Here is an 18,086-nt window from a genome sequence, read left to right as displayed (position 1 = left end):
GGTGTGCGAAGGTACCGTGGTGACCTAAATCCTCGAAAGGGTGGGTTTGGGGGGTCACATCCCTTAAGGATTACAAGATCTTATTAGTATGTTTAAGGATTCAAGAAAGGTATAAAACCCATCGACCCTTTGATTTAACGTAGTTAAACCGGAAATCGTTACGAGTATAGTCATTATAATGTCCATGTGCCATTAGGAATATCTTGAAGCATATTTCCAAACTATAAAACATATATTTTTGAACACCAGCAGATATGAATGTAAAGATATTGTTTTGTAGTTATAAACCACATAAAGATCGTTTGGAGATGACTTATGGTTTAGGAGAAAAGTCCGTTTTAGTGAACGTAGTCGAGAAAACCAAACTGCTTCGTAGTACTAACTTTGACGGTATAAACGAGGCCCTTAACATTTGTTAAAAATGTTAGGTCACACAACACTATAGAAGGGGATTGAATATAGTGTTTATACAATAAAATCGATTTCAACACAAGTATGTAACAAAGATCAAGTATATTCAAATAAACTCTATTATAATAGAACTGTTGTTCTCTCTCAGTGATGAACAATATCACTAAGAGCTACTAGGTTACAATGTTTAATCTTCTCGATAATGATAACACATATAGTGTAAACCCTAAACTGTGTTTATATAGTACACAGTTACAAGATATCTTCTAATTGATATGGAATATAATTATGTCTCCTAAAATATATCAATCAGATATCTTCTACAAGTCTTCTAGTCCTCTAACTCTTCATGCATATATTCTTTTATTTTAGTCCAGATCTTCTCCTGTAAATCAGCCGCATTCCTTATATGAAGTCTTCCCGCACTTAAGTCCTGATATATATCTGCTGACACCTTAAGTTTTGATATTAAGTTCTGACTTCAGTAAGTTCTGATTTCCAGTAAGCCCTGATAAGTCCTGTTGTTAAGTTCTAAAAACTAAACAGAAATCAGATTAGACATGACATCTCAAATATATCTAACAATCTCCCCCAACTTGTAAATTATACAAAAAATACAAGCTAATAGATTTGATGATGTCAAAAACGTTTAAGTACAAATGCAATGAGAGTTTAATAAGACAACTAACTACAACTTACATTCCTTGTAGCTTTTACCAATCTTACTGAGTCAATCTGAATCCAAAGTGATTCTTGACAAAGTTTGATATCAGCTTTTCTTCTTTATTCCTCAGGACTTGAGCTATTATAGCTTTGACTAGCTTCAATTCTTCATCTTGACTTCCAGTCTGGTAGGTTGCAGTCCTACGTGCTGAGATGTGATTTCTTTCCAAACCATCACCAAGTCTGATTACTCTTGGATCGGAAGAGTCTTCATTGTAGCACAGACATTTCTCTTTCAGAATTACTTCAAGTTTACCAGAATCCTTCTTCATTGGAATTTCACTTCATCATCTTCAACTATATTAGGATTGAATTCTGTAACCCTTGAACCAGAAATTCTTGCTTTATCCCTTATGGTCTTCATTATGAAATTTGACCATCTCTTGGTAATCTCAGACTTTATCTCTAAAAGATAATGAAAGAATTGAAGTTCTTTCAGAGATTTGTTCAGCACATCTGATTCTGACATTTGATATGTTCTTCCATCTTCAAGAAATAGAATCAGATTTTCTTTGACATTATGCTTATTATGAGCATCCAGTACCACTTGAACAGATATAACCTTGTCAAGGTGTTTCTGTGTAACTTCTTCAAGAGGTTTGTCAGTCAATAAAAATGGATCTCTTGTAAGCACTTTAACTCTTGTCTTGATTTTGGCTTCTTCAGAACCTAGTCCAGCTCTGTCTCTTGCTTCTCTGGCTTTCAATCCAACAGTCATAAAATCAGATAGCAGCTGGCTTTTCTTAGGATCTGATGGATTAAAATTCTTCCATAGGAGTTTTCTCTTATCAGTAAATGTCAATTTATTCAAATCAACTTGAGCACTGTCAGAGGTTGATGTCTTGATGACTTGATCAGGATTTGTTGTTTCTTATGTAGCTTGTTGTTCTTCATTCTGAACAACTTGAGATGTATTAGAGGTTGTCTTAGATTCTTCAGTTATCTTCCTTCTCTTCAGAGTTTGAACAGTTTCATCTACTGCAGCAGCATCATCAAATACTTGAACCAGTTTGCATACAGGTTTCATCAGGATTTGAGGAATCTTCATCTCCTGTGGCTTTGTTGGTTCATCAATTTTTCCTTTCCCCTTATCTTTGGGATCAGTTTCAACTTGTGATCTTGTCTTGGGCTTTGAAGCCTAAGAATTTGATTTTTCCTCGATCACAATGCCTTTTGCCTTAAGCCTTTGGAGGTTTCTTTGCATCAGAAGCTTTAGACTTAAGATTTATCTTCTCAGCTGCAAATCTAGCTTCTTCCTCCTTGAGAGTCTCTAAATCCATTCCAGGATTATGCTTGAGAAATAGTCTTCTATCAATTTCTTCATCAAGTGTCTGAATTTTAGGATCTTTGTAGTAGATAGTAGTATGTATTCCCTTTAGCTTCAGAGTTTGTAAAAACTTCTGAGAGTCTTTAGATCCTGACTGAATCAGGATATCAGAACTTTAAATCAGACTTTTAGCATGCACAACATCAGAACTTGACTTCTTCTGTGTAGAAGATTTGTTAACATCAGAAATTACATTCTGTGAAGATTTTCCTTGACGTTGACTCTGACCTCTACTCTTATCAGAGTTTCCCTGCTCATCACCTTTATCATCCTTCTTCTTCAGTATTTGACTAGTTGAGCATTTGGACTTAACGACCTTCTCCCCCTTTTCGGCATCATCTGGTAGTAGGAGAGAGAGAAGAAGTTCTACTGAAGATTGAATTTCATTCAGTTGAGCTTGTTGAGAGGCTTGATTCTTCATGACCTCAGTAATTTGGGCATGTTGCTTTTCTTGAACCTTCTCAATAGCTTCAACTTTCTCATGTATAGGTCTTATAAACCTCTTTTTGTCTAGCTTAATCTCCATATCCAGCTTATCAGCTTTTTCAAGAAGTTTGTCAACTTTTTCATGAGTTGTGGAGTGTAGACCTTGAAGATGTTTAGTACTTAGAGCTGTGACTTTGAGTTGTGTCTTGAAATCAGAGTTTGTTAACAACTCATCAGCTTTAGTAATATGCTCTGTCAGAACTTTTGAGCTTGGAATGAAATCAGATTCAATCCACTTCTTGGTCCACTCAACCCCTCTATGAGTTTCTTTTCAAGGAACAGGAGCTTCTTTTTCAACAAACTTTTGAATCAATGCCTCCTTTCCAAGAAAGGGAGCATTTACTGGAGCACTGTCTCCAGAACTTGCTAACATCTCCTCATCTTCTCATAACACCAGAGTTTGTGTAACTGAAGGAGATGCTGTAGCAGCTTCATCTAATTTCTGATCTTCAGGTTCCAGATCCAGAATTGGTGTAGATGGTAACTCAGCTTGTAAGATTGGAGAATTAACAGTAGATGGCTGAGCTGCAGTTGGAGCTTCCAGATAGAGCACATTTAGAATGTTCAGCCCGTGGATGTCAATTTCATGACTTAATCCTGAATCTTCAACTGTTATTTCTTTAACTGGAGAGATAGGAGGTGTAATCACTGTTTCTGGAACAGTATCTTTAGCTTGAGCTGGGGATGGCAAAGCTTCAATTACAACAGGTTCTGATGAGATCAGAGATTCTTGATCCCCTTCCTCAGCTTCTTGAGTATCCTCAGAATGAGGTTATACCAAATGCCTTCATGCTCTCAGTTTCTTTGATTTTCCTGAGCAGCATCAGAACTTATAGTTCTTTTCCTCTTCAAAATATATGAACCTTCAGCTTCAGTCTTTTTCTGATGGGTTGACCCTTCAGCTTCTACTATCACAGGTTCTGATGCATGAACCTGGACTTTCTCCTCTTCTTCATCAGATTCATCCCTTAGTATCATCCTTCTTCTCCTTGGTGGAGATTTAGGAACTGATTTTGCTCTTGAAGGTTTGGGTCTTGATGTTGTAAAAAATGGTTGTGGGTGAGAGGATTGTGCTGGTTTCAAATATGTTCTGATGGTAGGTTGTGGTTGTGGTTGAGAAGTTTGAGCTGTTTGTGTAGTAGTTGGAGGTGCTGATGGAGGTTGGGATGGTTGTACATCAGGATATATGGCAGTATAGGTGTTTGGATCAGAGTTTACTAAGACCTGTTTGACTGATTGAGGAATTTGGAGGGGTCTTAGTACAGTCTTCTTATTATCAGTAGATAATAAGTCAGTGAAGGCCCTTTTAGCAAGTTTAAAGGGTTGGATCAACTCACTAGCTAGTTGGGGCTTATCAGAATTACAAAAACTATAAATAAGTTGACAGAATCTAGCAAAATATACAGTATTTTTGTCCTCTTGCATCCTATCCCGAATAAATCCTAGCATAGCACTAGCATAATCAAAATGAGATTGAGTAATAAGAGCATATCCAATTTGCTGACTAAGGATTGGAATTGTATCAAAGTTAGAGCACTTGTTAGTAAAGGCCTTGGTGATGCAGCCGAAAAAGAAACTCCACTCCCTCCTTATGTGGGGCCTCTTCAATTGTCCCAGCTTGAACAAATATTTTTTATAACCAAGGTTTGCCATCATCTGTTGAAGAGCTGGCTCCTCCAATGTTGAACTGTAAACACAGTTTTCTGGAAGATGTAAAGCTTGTCGAACAGTTCACAATTTAACCAAGTGTTCATCTTCCCCTTTTATAAATATGATGCTTGGGGACCCATTTACACCACCATCATCATAAACACCACTCCTCCAAAACTCCAGTACTTGAGTTCTTGAGAGTGCTTCTGGTTGGGTCAATGCATACCCAATCTCACTGTTAGCAAGAAAATCCTGAACAAAGTGAAGATCTGATGGAGCTTCGTCCTTGCTAAGAATAGCCATGTAGTTGTTGGGAACAAACTTGGCTCCATTGAAAATGATGTCCTTTGGTGCCATTTCTGTGAGAATAAGTGAGAAAGTTGTATGTATAGAAGGTGTTTGATAAAATGCCTGTAAGAAAATAGCTTCAGAGAATATTAGAGGGTGAGAGAAAATAAGAGAGATTAGTGAATGAGAAAAGTCGGTAAAAGATTAGAAAATCTTTTAACTCTCTTATTTATACACCCCATGTGACAACAACTATATTTGTGAAGCATGGCAGACAATTTACACCTGGCAGCATGTGAATAGTCAAAAAATTGTTAGTGGGCACGTTAAAAGTGCAGTAATTAATGCGCACATACAGTTACCAAAACAAACACACAACCAAATGATTATTACTGTTTTATCTCACCTAATTATTTTATGATAAATATGACCGTTACATGTAAATATCAGAAATAAGTCAAGTAATTAAATAATGCCACATAAGCATCAGAATTTGCATCAGAACTTGACTATTATCAGATCTTAACAGTCATCAGAATATGGCTATTGTACTCAAAAAAAGAATGTCTATTTCTGTGATTCTTCATATAAATACTGAATGGGTTCTTCAGAGTTTAATCATCATAACTTTCATCAGAACTTGTCCTCAGAATTTATGCAAATAATACTTAACTGTTTGTCAAAAACAACTTAATCACTACAGTAATTTTCATCATTCATATGGAGTGAGTGTGTGTGCATTTGCAAATGATCAGATAAAGATTAAAGTCTGATAAACTTTAGTATATCTTAGAAATAAGGCATAACTAAGAAAAGTGCTTAAAATCTGTCTTTAATTTTGAAGTCTACTATAGAATAAATTTATGCAAGAGTCCACCTCAATTGTTTGTGCTCATTATATGCATCTTTTGACATTCTTTTTACAGTGGCTTCTCAGTGTAAGTGAGTCACAACTACTATCAGAATTTATGCTATTATCAGAGTATTTCTCCAGTAATCAGAGAATGTGAAAAATCACCAAGAAAAATTTATTTGCTTTTCTAATGCATATTACTTAATACCAGCAATACACTTGGGTCTTCCCTTTCACATATTTACTCTAGATCTCAAAGGAGTACCTGATTTTGATTTTCTTCTTTTCTTTTCTTTAGATAAGTGAGGCTTATCAAGCATGTAGTTCATCCTTAAGATTTACTAACATCGGAATTTGATAGATAAGAAGTAATAATCTAGTTTGTGACTTAGTAGTAAGATACACAAAGTAAATTTGATTAAGCTCAAAATCAGAATTTGCTTGTGTTAATTAATTTCCACATAAACAACTAATTCAAACATGGGATTTCTAGTATGTTAAAGACTACTAGGTCAGCATCTAGCACAGTAATCCTCATTAGAATGAATAGTCACAGAATATTCAAAACACTATCAGAGTCTATAGAATTACACCAAATAACAATCAGTATTTAATATATTAAAATTTAAGCACAGATTACATAGAGATAAGACAATCTGTAAACACTGATCATAAATTCTGATGCATGAGAACAAAAACTAAGCAGATTTTGAGAAAGAACCTGAAACCATTTCAAGTTCATTTACCAGTCTTGTAAACGTAGCTTCACATAGTGGTTTTGTGAAGATAACTGTTAGTTCTTGATCTGTTGGAACAAAATGCAATTCCACTGTACCTTCCATCACATGTTCCCTTATGAAATGGTACTTAATGCTGATGTGTTTTGTCATTGAGTGTTGAACTGGATTACCTGTCATAGCAATAGCACTTTGATTATCACGGTAAATGGGTATTTTAGAAAATTCTAACCCATAGTCCAGTAACTGATTCTTCATCCAAAGAATCTGTGCACAACAGCTTCCTGCAGCAATATATTCTGCTTCTGCAGTTGCTGTGGAAATTGATTTATGTTTCTTGCTAAACCAAGAAACCAATCTGCCTCCAAGAAATTGGCAGCTTCCACTAGTGCTTTTCCTGTCTATTTTGCATCCTGCAAAATCTGCATCTGAGTAACCTATTAGCTTAAAATATGATTCTCTATGATACCACAATCCTAGATCAGCTATACCCTTAAGGTACTTGAAAATTCTTTTCACAGCTATTAGATGAGGTTCTCTTGGATCAGCCTGAAATCTTGCACAAAGACAGGTAGCATACATGATATCAGGTCTACTAGCAGTTAAATAGAGTAAAGAGCCAATCATACCTCTGTAGTTAGTAATATCTACTGGTGCTCCAGTATCTTTATCTAACTTGGTTGCAGTGGCCATGGGAGTGGATGCAGTTGAATAGTCTTGCATTCCAAATTTCTTAAGTAAATTTATGGTGTACTTGGATTGATTTATGAAAGTACCTTCTTCATTTTGCTTGACTTGAAGTCCCAGAAAATAGCTAAGTCATCATATCATACTCATTTGATATCTTGACTGCATTAGCTTTGCAAACCTTTCACAGAGTTTGGCATTTTTAGAACCAAAGATGATATCATCAACATATATCTGTACCAAAAGTAAGTCATTTCCATGGATGAGGTAGAACAGTGTTTTATCAATTGTGCCTCTGTGAAATCCACTTTCCATAAGGAATTGAGCTAGAGTCTCATACCATGCTCTTGGAGCTTGCTTAAGGCCATAAAGTGCTTTGTCAAGTTTGTAAACATGATTTGGAAATTTTGGATCTACAAATCCTGGAGATTGTTCAACATATACCTCTTCTTCCAATTCTCCATTGAGAAAAGAACTTTTCACATCCATATATGAGACTTTAAACTTTTTGTGAGCAGCATAAGCTAAAAAGATTCTTATGGCTCCCAATCTAACAACTGGAGCAAATGTTTCATCATAATTAATACCATCCTGTTGAGAGTAACCTTTAGCAACCAACCTTGCTTTGTTTCTTGTAATTATGCCATCACTGTCAGTTTTGTTTCTGAACACCCATTTTGTTCCAACAATGGATATGTTCTTTGGTCTTGGCACTAGGGTCCATACTTTATTTCTTTCAAATTCATTTAACTCTTCCTGCATTGCTTGCACCCAATCAGCATCTTAAAGAACTTCTTCCACTTTCTTTGGTTCAGTCTGAGATAGAAAGGAATGATAGAGACATTCATTTGATATTACAGTTCTAGTTCTGACACCCGCTTCAAGATCTCCAATTATTAAGTCAGGTGTATGTGCTTTAGTCCACTTCCTTGCAGATGGAAGTTGTTCTCTAGAACTTGATCCTCCCCCATGATCCATGTTATCTCCATCAGCATTTTTTGATGCCCCCTGTAGTTATGCTCTCTGAGACTTCAGAATTTGAGTTGGATCCTTCAGGATTTGAATAATCAAAGTTTCCAGAATTATCAGAATTTGGCTCATCAGAACTTGAGGAGCCAGTGAAAAGTTCTGATGCTTCTTGAGAGTCTTGAGTTGTGGTAGGATCTTCAGCTTGCTCCTCCTGAACAGGTTCATTTTCCTATGGAGTAGTTACCACAGTTTCAATGACATCAAAATTTAACCCGTCAGAACTTACAGGATCAGGATTTAAGCCATCAGAATTTACAGAATCGGAATTTAAATCTTTATTTTCAAATCTCAGCTGATCATGATCATTAAAATCTTCAAGTCCATTAATCTTTTTATCATCAAAAGATACATTGATAGATTTCATGACAACCCTTGTTCTCAAATTGTAGACTCTGAAGGCTTTTGTGGAAAGTGGATATCCAACAAAAAATCCTTCATCAGCTTTTAGATCAAATGTTGACAGCTGTTCAGGATGAGTCTTAAGAACAAAACACTTGCATCCAAATATATAAAAGTATTTCAGAATTGGTTTCTTTTTCTTAACCATCTCATATGGTGTTTTTCCATGATTGTTTATGAGTGTAGCATTTTGTGTAAAACAAGCAGTCTGCACAGCTTCAGCCCAAAAGTAGGTTGGCAGCTTTGATTCATCAAGCATAGTTCGTGCAGCTTCAATGAGAGTCCTGTTCTTTCTTTCTACAACTCCATTTTGTTGTGGAGTTCCAGGTGCAGAGAATTTCTGCTTTATTCCATGCTCTGTGCAGAACTCTTCCATGATTAAATTCTTGAACTTAGTGCCATTATCACTTCTTATGACCAATTTATCCAGCTGTCTGAGATGATCAGTTAGAGTAGATGCAGTTTCATTCTTCTTGTGCAAGAAATACACCGAAGTGTACCTTGTGAACTCATCCACTATAAGCATAGCATATTTCTTCTTTGCAATGGACATGACATTGACTGGACCAAATAGATCAACATGCAGTAAGTGATAAGGCTCAAGAATTGAGGATTCAGTTTTGCTCTTGAATGAAGATTTTTGTTTTGCCTTTTGACATGAATCACAAAAGCCATCAGGAGCAAATACTGATTTTGGCAGCCCTCTCACAAGATCTTTCTTTATTAGCTCATTTATTTTGTAGAAATTTAAATGAGAGAGTCTCTTGTGCCAATTCCAGTTTTCTTCAATTGATGCTCTACTCAACAGACATATTGCAGAACCATCAGAATTTGTTGAAATTCTGGCTTCATATATGTTACCATATCTATAACCTTTCAGAACCACTTTGCCTGTAGAATTACTTACAACTTTACAGTGTTCTTCAAAGAAATCCACATGAAAACCTCTATCACATATTTGACTCACACTTAGCAGATTGTGTTTAAGTCCTGAGATAAGAGCTACTGATTCAATGATGACATTCCCAAGATTGATATTGCCATATCCCAGAGTTTTTCCCATGTTTCCATCTCCATAAGAAACTCCTGGGCCAGCTTTCTCCATAAATTCTGATAGCAGGGCTTTATTTCCAGTCATATGTCCTGAACATCCACTGTCCAGAACTCGGATGTTTTTCCTGTTGCCCTGCAATCATAAACACCACTATTGGTTAGTTTTAAGGACCCAGACTTGCTTGGATCCTTTGGCCTTTTTAAGTTTGTTAACATTTGCAGCGGATTTAATTTCAGAGTTTATGCTAACATGCTGTTTATTGGACTTTATATCAGACTTTGCATCAGACTTTACACTAGAAGGAATTACACTAACTTTCTTTAAGAAGGTTTTATTTGATAATAATCATAGTACAAACTATGATATTCCTTAGAAGTATAAATGGAATGCCATAAACTACCACAATGAAAACAAGGATTTTGTGGTTTAAACCTAACAGACTGACTCTTAACTCCTGATCTAGGAGGCAAAAAGTTTATATCTTTATTTTTCCTGCAAAAAGAAGCAAGATGGTTAGAGTTTCCACAATTATAACATTTCTTTCTAAGAGCATTAGGAATAGGCATATAATTATTGCTTTTATTCACACCTTCCTTTCCATTCCTATTTTTCATAACTTCCTTTACCTTGTTCATATTTCTAATCTCTTTCAGCTTACGCTTAAGTTGCTTCTTTATCATTAAGCCTATGTTTACTTCAGCTGGTTTATCCTGTTTTAATTTGTTAGAAGTTGACTTTTCTTTTACTTCTGTCTTAGAATCTTTCATCTTTTCAGAATCAAACATAACAGTTTTTGCTACAAATTTAACAAGATTTATCTTTGGCTTAGAAATCTGTTTAACAGAAATTGGCTCAATTTGCACAGTTCCTTTCTCACTTTTATCATCTCCATAACCTAAGCCCTCATTCCAGTTTCTACTACTTAGTATATTCAAAGTTGTTCTTCCAGAGTTAGTCCAAGTTCTGATGACCTCTCTTTCCTTTTCTAAATCAGTTTTTAGAGATTCATTCAATTTTAGCACTTCATCTCTAACATACAAAGCCTCATCTCTTTCTTTCTTAGTTTGATGAAGAAAAACTAACTCCTTTTTTAAATAGTCATTTTTGTTTTTAAGAGCAAGAGTTTTAGATGTTAATCTTTCACATGTTAAAGTCTGATCTCTAAAACTAATGAACATGGTTTTAAGGTATAATCTCAACTCAGTAATATCATCAGTATGAAAAGCAAAGGTTGTTTGTGGTACCTTCAATTCAGCAGTGTCAGTACTGCTATCCGCATTTGCCATCAAGGCATAGTTCAACTCATCTTCAGAATCTGAAGTGTCTGTCCAGCTTTTCTTCTTTGTGACAAGTGCCTTGCCTTTATCACTTTTTCCTTTCTTGCAGTCAGGAGATATGTGGCCTCTTTCACCATAATTGTAGCATTTGACATTTGAGTTGTCTCCTCTGTCAGACTTTCCTCCTTTGCCTTCAGACTTTCTGAACCCTTTCTTATCAGAACTTCCACCTTTCCTTGAAAACATCTTGCCCATTCTGAATTTCTTGTAGGCTATCTTTGTGATACCCTTCACCATAAGAGCACACAGTTGCATAATCTCTGCATCAACATCAACTTCAGATAAACTTTCAGTTTCTGAATCATCATCATCAGAATATGATGACTCTAAATCAGATTTTATGATGAGAGCCTTTCCTTTTCCCCTCTTTGAGAAAACCAATTTAGGAGATTCCTCCTCAGCTTTAAGAGCAACTGCCCTTGACTTTCTTCCATGCCTCTTGCTCCTTTGATCCATCTCAAGTTCATAAGTCTTGAGCATACCATAAATTTCATCAAGAGTAGTTTCATTAAGGTCATAGTTGTCTCTTATAGTAGTAGACTTCAAATCCCAATTTTCAGGAAGAGCTAAAAGGAATTTTGGATTTGAATCTTTAAGATCATATTCCTTGTCCACCAGTGGCAGATCATTCAAGAGTTTGACAAACCTGTCACATAAATCAGTTAATGACTCATCAGCTTTTGAGTCAAAGTGCTCATAATCTTGAGTGAGTATAATCCTCCTGTTCTTTTTGATTGCATCAGTTCCCTGGCATCTTGTCTCCAAAGCATCCCATATCTCCGTTGCAGTCTTGCATCCAATTACCCTGTTTGACATGACATTATCAATTGCACTATGTAGCAAATGCCTTACCCTTGTATCCTTGGCAATAGATGAGATATCTTCAGGTGTGTATTCACCTCTCTCCTTTGGTATGGTATTTGCTGGTTGATCATCAACTGCAACAGAGAGCTTGGTAGGCTTATATGGTCCTTCATTAATTCTGTCAAGGTACTCTGGATCTGTAGCTTCCAGAAACATAGCCATCTTCACTTTACATATAGGATACTCAGATGCTTTCAGTATGGGAACCCTAATAGTCTCATATCGACTGTGGGTTTGAGTGTTTTGAGTTTCTTGAGTTTTGGTGGGCTTAGTTGGAGTTTGTGTTTCTTCAGACATGATTGATTGTTTGGATCTTTACTGTATGTGTGTTAACAGAAAAGCTCTGATACCACTTGTTAGGTCATACAACACTATAGAAGGGGGTTGAATATAGTGTTTATACAATCAAATCGATTTCAACACAAGTATGTAATAAAGATCAAGTATATTCAAATAAACTATGTTACAATAGAATCGTTGTTCTCTCTCAGTGATGAACAATATCACTAAGAGCTGCTAGGTTACAATGTTTAATCTTCTCGATAATGATAACACATATAGTGTAAACCCTAAGTTGTGTTATATAGTACACAATTCCAAGATATCTTCTAATTGATATGGAATATAATTCTGTCTCCTAAAATATATCAATCAGATATCTTCTACAAGTCTTCTAGTCCTCTAACTCTTCATGCATATCTTCTTTTATTTTAATCCAGATCTTCTCGTGTAAATCAGCCCCATTCCTTATCTGAAGTCTTCCCGCACTTAACTCCTGATATATATCTTCTAACACCTTAAGTTCTGATATTAAGTTCTGACTTCAGTAAGTTCTGATTTCCAGTAAGTCCTGATAAGTCCTGTTGTTAAGTTCTGAAAACTAAGCACAAATCAGATTAGACATGACATCTCAAATATATCTAACAAAAAATTATCAAACCTGGACAGGAGATGAAATGTACAGTAAAGAAGCTCTCCGTAAAGTTTGAGCTTAAAAAGTTAAAATTTCGGTTTTATAAAAATATCGGAGCGAAGCTCGTGCAGAGTGAGAACACCAAAAATGACCACAACATGGCCACTGCCTAGAACCGCTACTTCGGGATTTTCACCCCTCTGCCCATAAAACTATCTGTAAGTAATATGTTCTAAATGTTGTCTAGATCGTGCATGCAAAAATGATGCGTTGATTGAGTAAACAGTTTGAAAGAAATAAATGTTTTAGTGAAAGAGGTATGTATAGTAAAACTCCATAATTGACCAAACTTTTAAAATATTTTTCACCTATTTAAATTCATGTTTTCAAAATTAAACTTTTATGATAAATATTACAAGTACTTAAGAATTTTCTTGAGATTGTTTCGCATTTAAATATTAATTTTACGATTTACTAAAAATGTTAGAATGCGAGTCGCGTAATAGTAATATTCGGTAAAGTCAACTATAGGAGACCACTTTGACCGTCCATTATGACCGATGGTTGATAGTTAATTCGAGTCGGTCGAATATCAAAAATTGTAAAGTATTGTACATATTAGAAATATAAGTCGTTGATGGGATTAGGAATACTAATTAAAATTATGATATTTGTTTATTAGAAAACCTGGAATGAGAGAAAGTCAGAGAACGTATCTTGGACTCCATGCAAGTTTATAAACCCTAGTTTTTAGAACTGTTGTGTTGCGTTTATTTCAAATAACTGCCATATATGCATGAGATTTCTTTAAATGGTTGTACATGATGAGATAGATTGTTTACTCAATAATGGATAAATTTTGACATAAGTATTACACCGATATTAAATGATAACGCTAGTAAGTAGCGGGTTATGTACATTTAGACCGAGAGCTGGTCGATATAAGTTAATAAAAGCCCGGTAGCATTTTAGGGGTGATTATATTTAAAAATGTTAATACCGAAGAGTGGCATGATATACATACTTAAAAACCTTGAATTATTTCAGAGACGTTGGGATCATTAATTATTTCATTTTAATAATAAAGCAGATATTCCAAGGGACTCGATGTTCCCTTGTGGTTTATCAAATACCTCAAACTTTTATCAAACGATTTCCAAGAATTTTATTTACCCAATCTAGATATTATTTAGTCGATGAATGTTATTTCAAATATTCATTTAAAAGTAAAAGGTCTTTAAAGACGATTATTTAATTATTATTATTGGATTGTTACATACATATTTAAGATTAATTGATTTTATTTATAAGATAAACTTGTTAATGAGTATTTTTTCCAATACTCATTTAAAAAAAGAATTATTCAAGGATTAATTGTTTAATAATTATCTTTAATAATTGAATATTTATTAAATGATTTTATATGATTAAAAATCATAAAATCTATTTTAAAATATTTTCTAAATTTCAGAAAATCATTCAAGTACCTTCAAAACTTCGAAAAATATTATTCAACTTATATCAAATATTTTGACTATAGCGTCAAAGAAAATCCCCCTCAGTTACAGATCTGTTGACAAAGGTTAACTCACATTATTTATAGTACTTCCTCAAAAATTCTCAAAAGTACATATATACATATAAGATGAGTTATGCCAATCAACAAGCAAAACTCTTGGAGAACTCCGATATAGTTCAAGTTCCTAGCATTTGATAGGATTCTTTAAAAGTACTGGGAGGGGTAGACTCTAGTACTAGGAAGACTACCAGTACCACAGGAGATGGTACCATGTGTACTCAAGGACCTACGAAGTGTGTGTATACCAAGAATGGGACACATAGCTCGTATGCGGCCAGGATGATGATCGGAATTTAGGTGTGGTCCTTCTACTACTCGAAAAGGTTACAGATTTTCCGATATATGACTAATCATCGTATACCCGTGACTCCAGTGAATGTCTTAATCCTCCAATTGAAATTGTTATGCAATACTGTAACTAAATCCAAATTGCTTAGTTATCGAGAGTATTAGCAATAAATTTGGATATATATAAATTCCAATGTGAATTAAAATGAGAAGGTGTATATAATCAAGAAGGCTATTCTCTTGAGTATATTATACTATCGAGAGTTTTGGCAAGATAGTTTGATATACATAAATATCTGAATTTATTCCAAGAGAAAAAGGTGTATACCACCAAGATTTCATCTCATGTTGTTGAGTGGCATTTATGACACTTTATTATGCTCTAATAAGATTTGAATTAATGCATTTGTACTCATGTTGTTAAGTGTTTTAATGTGTTTTGTAGTCTTTTTGCATTTCTGGCATTATCTAGGTAATCAGGTGAATTAGCATTATTTTGGTGCTAATTTGGTGTCCAGGTGGTGTTGGAATAAAAGCTCGTGGAAAGCCAACTCAAAGCAGCAGGAAAAAGATGAAATCTGAGTTTTTCCCAGAAGGACGGCGCGCCCGCGCTGTGATAGCGCGTGGCCGCCCTGGTGCCGAATTAAAGAATCCTGTTTCTACTTTGATTCTAAAAGGGAAGACTTCCAGATTGTTTAGAGCTGCTATATATATATTCAAATAAGGACGTTTTTAAGAGAAAGACGTACCAGAGCGCAAGGAGAGCCGTAAGAAGACCGTTTTAGCACGGATTCAACGAAGACGAAGAAGATCTTATTTTTACGTGTGAATCTTTGATCTAAGTTGTAACTTAGATGCTAGTTTTCTTACTTGTGAACCTTACTCTTGATTCGTACTTGGTTTAATTAATTTATTATATAGACTACATTTATTACACCATGCTTTCATCAGAACCCATGTTGATGTTGAGTCCGATCATGGGCTAATTGTTATCGTGGGGTTCTAGCGGATTTATTTATGGATTTCTTTAGTTAAATTGTTTGTATACCTTAATGTGTAGTGATAGTATGATAACCTAGTATTGGTTGTGCTTATTTGTCTTATAAGAGTCGCGAACTTGTAAGATAGTGTGTTAATTCCTAATGAAGCGACAATGAATTTAAGGATTTAGAAGTTTCCATGCTAGCATAGGTTCATGTGTTATTGTTACGCATGATTCATAGGTAATTTTACCCATCTTACTTGCCCTGTGTAATCATGATAGATAACTTGTGCTTTAAACCTTTATGTTGTCAAATTCTATTGATATGTAGGGTATCAATATAATTGGTGTCTATTCAGCTTCTATCTCTTTTGTGGATGTCGGTTAGTATCTTCTTCGTGCAACGAAAGTTGGTGATTAGCAGTTTCTTGTTATCTGATTAGTATCATCACCATTTCATGCTAAGGTTAAGAACAATAAGGCTATTGAATGAAGTATTTAATGAAGTTAGAATCCCATGTTTGTCTCATATAATATACAACAATCTTTACTCTCTTAGTTAAAATCATTAGTATAATTCGTAGTATAAACAACCCAAAATTTTTATTGTCTTAGCATTGAATAATAACCATATCATCGGGACATAGGTGCATAAATTACATAAGTTAACCAATTCAGTCTCTGTGGGAATGAACTAGAAAAGATTCTATATTACTTGTGAACGCGTATACTTGCGTGAATTATTAGCGCGTGTTTTGCCCTAACAAGTTTTTGGCGCCGCTGCCGGGGACTGTAGTGTTAACTTTTAGTTTATGTGTTTATCATCAGTGATCGTTAAAGTTCATTGACTCGGACATTGTTACTTACATACTTTTTCTTTCTTGTTATCTTTCAGGCAATCTAGCGATCGTTTATGCAAATGCGTTCACGAGTTTGTACGAGAATTCTGGAAAAAGACGAGGAAGAAGTTGTAGTTGATCGTAGGGACGTGTTTGAGGATGAAGAGAAAGTAGCCGAAGAAGAGAAATTGGAAGAACCACCTTTTTTAGAGATGGAGGAGCAAGCAGATAATTCTAAGGCTTAAATGGACTTTTCTAAGCCTAAGATCAATTACATTCAGTCAAGCATCACCAGGTCAGCCATCAAGGCTAACACTTTTGAGATCAACTCGAGCACGATTCAGATGATACAGAACTCAGTTCAGTTTGGGGGTAATCATACTGAAGACCCAAACATGAACATCAGGGATTTCATCGAGATCTGTGACACTTTCAAGTTCAATGATGTGTTTGAAGGTGCCATTAAGCTGCGACTATTTTCATTCTCTTTGAGGGACAAAGCGAAGTGTTGGTTACATTCTCTACCACCGGGGTCTATCACCAAATGGGAGGATCTTGCTCAAAAGTTTCTCACTAAATTCTTTCCTATGGCGAAGACTGCTGCAATCAAGAATGCTCTTACTCAGTTTGCTCAGCAAACTTATGAATCTATGTGTGCGGCTTGGGATCATTACAAGGAGATGCTAAGGAAGTGCCCACACCATGGCATCCCTAATTGGATGATCATAAACTGTTTCTACAATGGTCTAGGTGCACATTCTATACTTATGCTTGATACAGCATCTGGTGGAGCCTTATGAGCTAAAAGCTACAATGAAGCTTATGAGTTGATAGAGCTAATGGCAGCCAATGAATACCAGAATCCTACGCAAAGAATGTTACAAGGAAAGGTAGCAGGAATTCTGGAAGTGGATCAAGCTACTGCTATAGCTGCTCAACTACAAGCTTTGACGATGAAAGTGGACTCTTTGGCTAATTATGGAGTTAATCAGATTACTAGCGTTTATGAATTTTGTGCGGGAGCACATGAAACTGAGCAGTGTGCTATTTCTAGCGAATCAGCTCAATTTGTGAGCAACTTTCAGAGGTCACAACCACAAGCTCCAGCCACTTATCATCCGAACAACCGTAATCATCCTAACTTTAGCTGGAGCAACAATCAGAAAGCAGTGCAACAATATTATCAGCCATATACAGCAAGGCAGTATAACCCTCTTGGTTTTCAGCAACCACAATATGCCCCGAAGCAACAACTTCAACTTTAGCAGTTACCTCAAGCTAATGAAAAATCTGAATCGGAGGAGTTGAGACTCATGTGCAAGAGCCAAGCTGTCTCTATTAAGACCTTGGAGAATCAAATTGGGCAAATTGCGAATGCATTACTAAACCGCCAACCTGGCACACTTCCAAGTGATACTGAGTTCCAGGAAAGAAGGAAGCTCAGGAGCATGTTAAAGCAATTACATTGAGGTCTGGTAAGGTTGCGGATCCTGAAGTAGCTAAAACTCCAATTTTTGAAGTGGAGGCTGATGAAGAAAAAGTGCAGAAGGAAGCCGAAGTGGAACCAAGGAAGACTACTGTTGAGCACACTCCTCCTGAGGGTAATACATGGGAGAAACAGATCTATCCTCCACCTCCCT

At 35.6% G+C, this 18,086-nt stretch overlaps 1 non-coding gene across 1 annotated transcript; it reads right to left on the bottom strand.

Moving 5' to 3' along the window:
• Positions 1-17,048: 17,048 nt before the first annotated feature.
• LOC141676295 (small nucleolar RNA R71) lies at positions 17,049-17,155 on the bottom strand. Its single transcript, XR_012556893.1, has one exon. It is a non-coding gene; the product is annotated as a small nucleolar RNA R71 (small nucleolar RNA).
• Between the last annotated feature and the right edge of the window lie 931 nt (positions 17,156-18,086).

The sequence above is a fragment of the Apium graveolens genome, chromosome 7 (genome assembly GCF_009905375.1).
Source record: "Apium graveolens cultivar Ventura chromosome 7, ASM990537v1, whole genome shotgun sequence".
Taxonomy (NCBI): domain Eukaryota; kingdom Viridiplantae; phylum Streptophyta; class Magnoliopsida; order Apiales; family Apiaceae; genus Apium; species Apium graveolens.
This window is presented reverse-complemented; position numbering and strand designations above follow the sequence as displayed.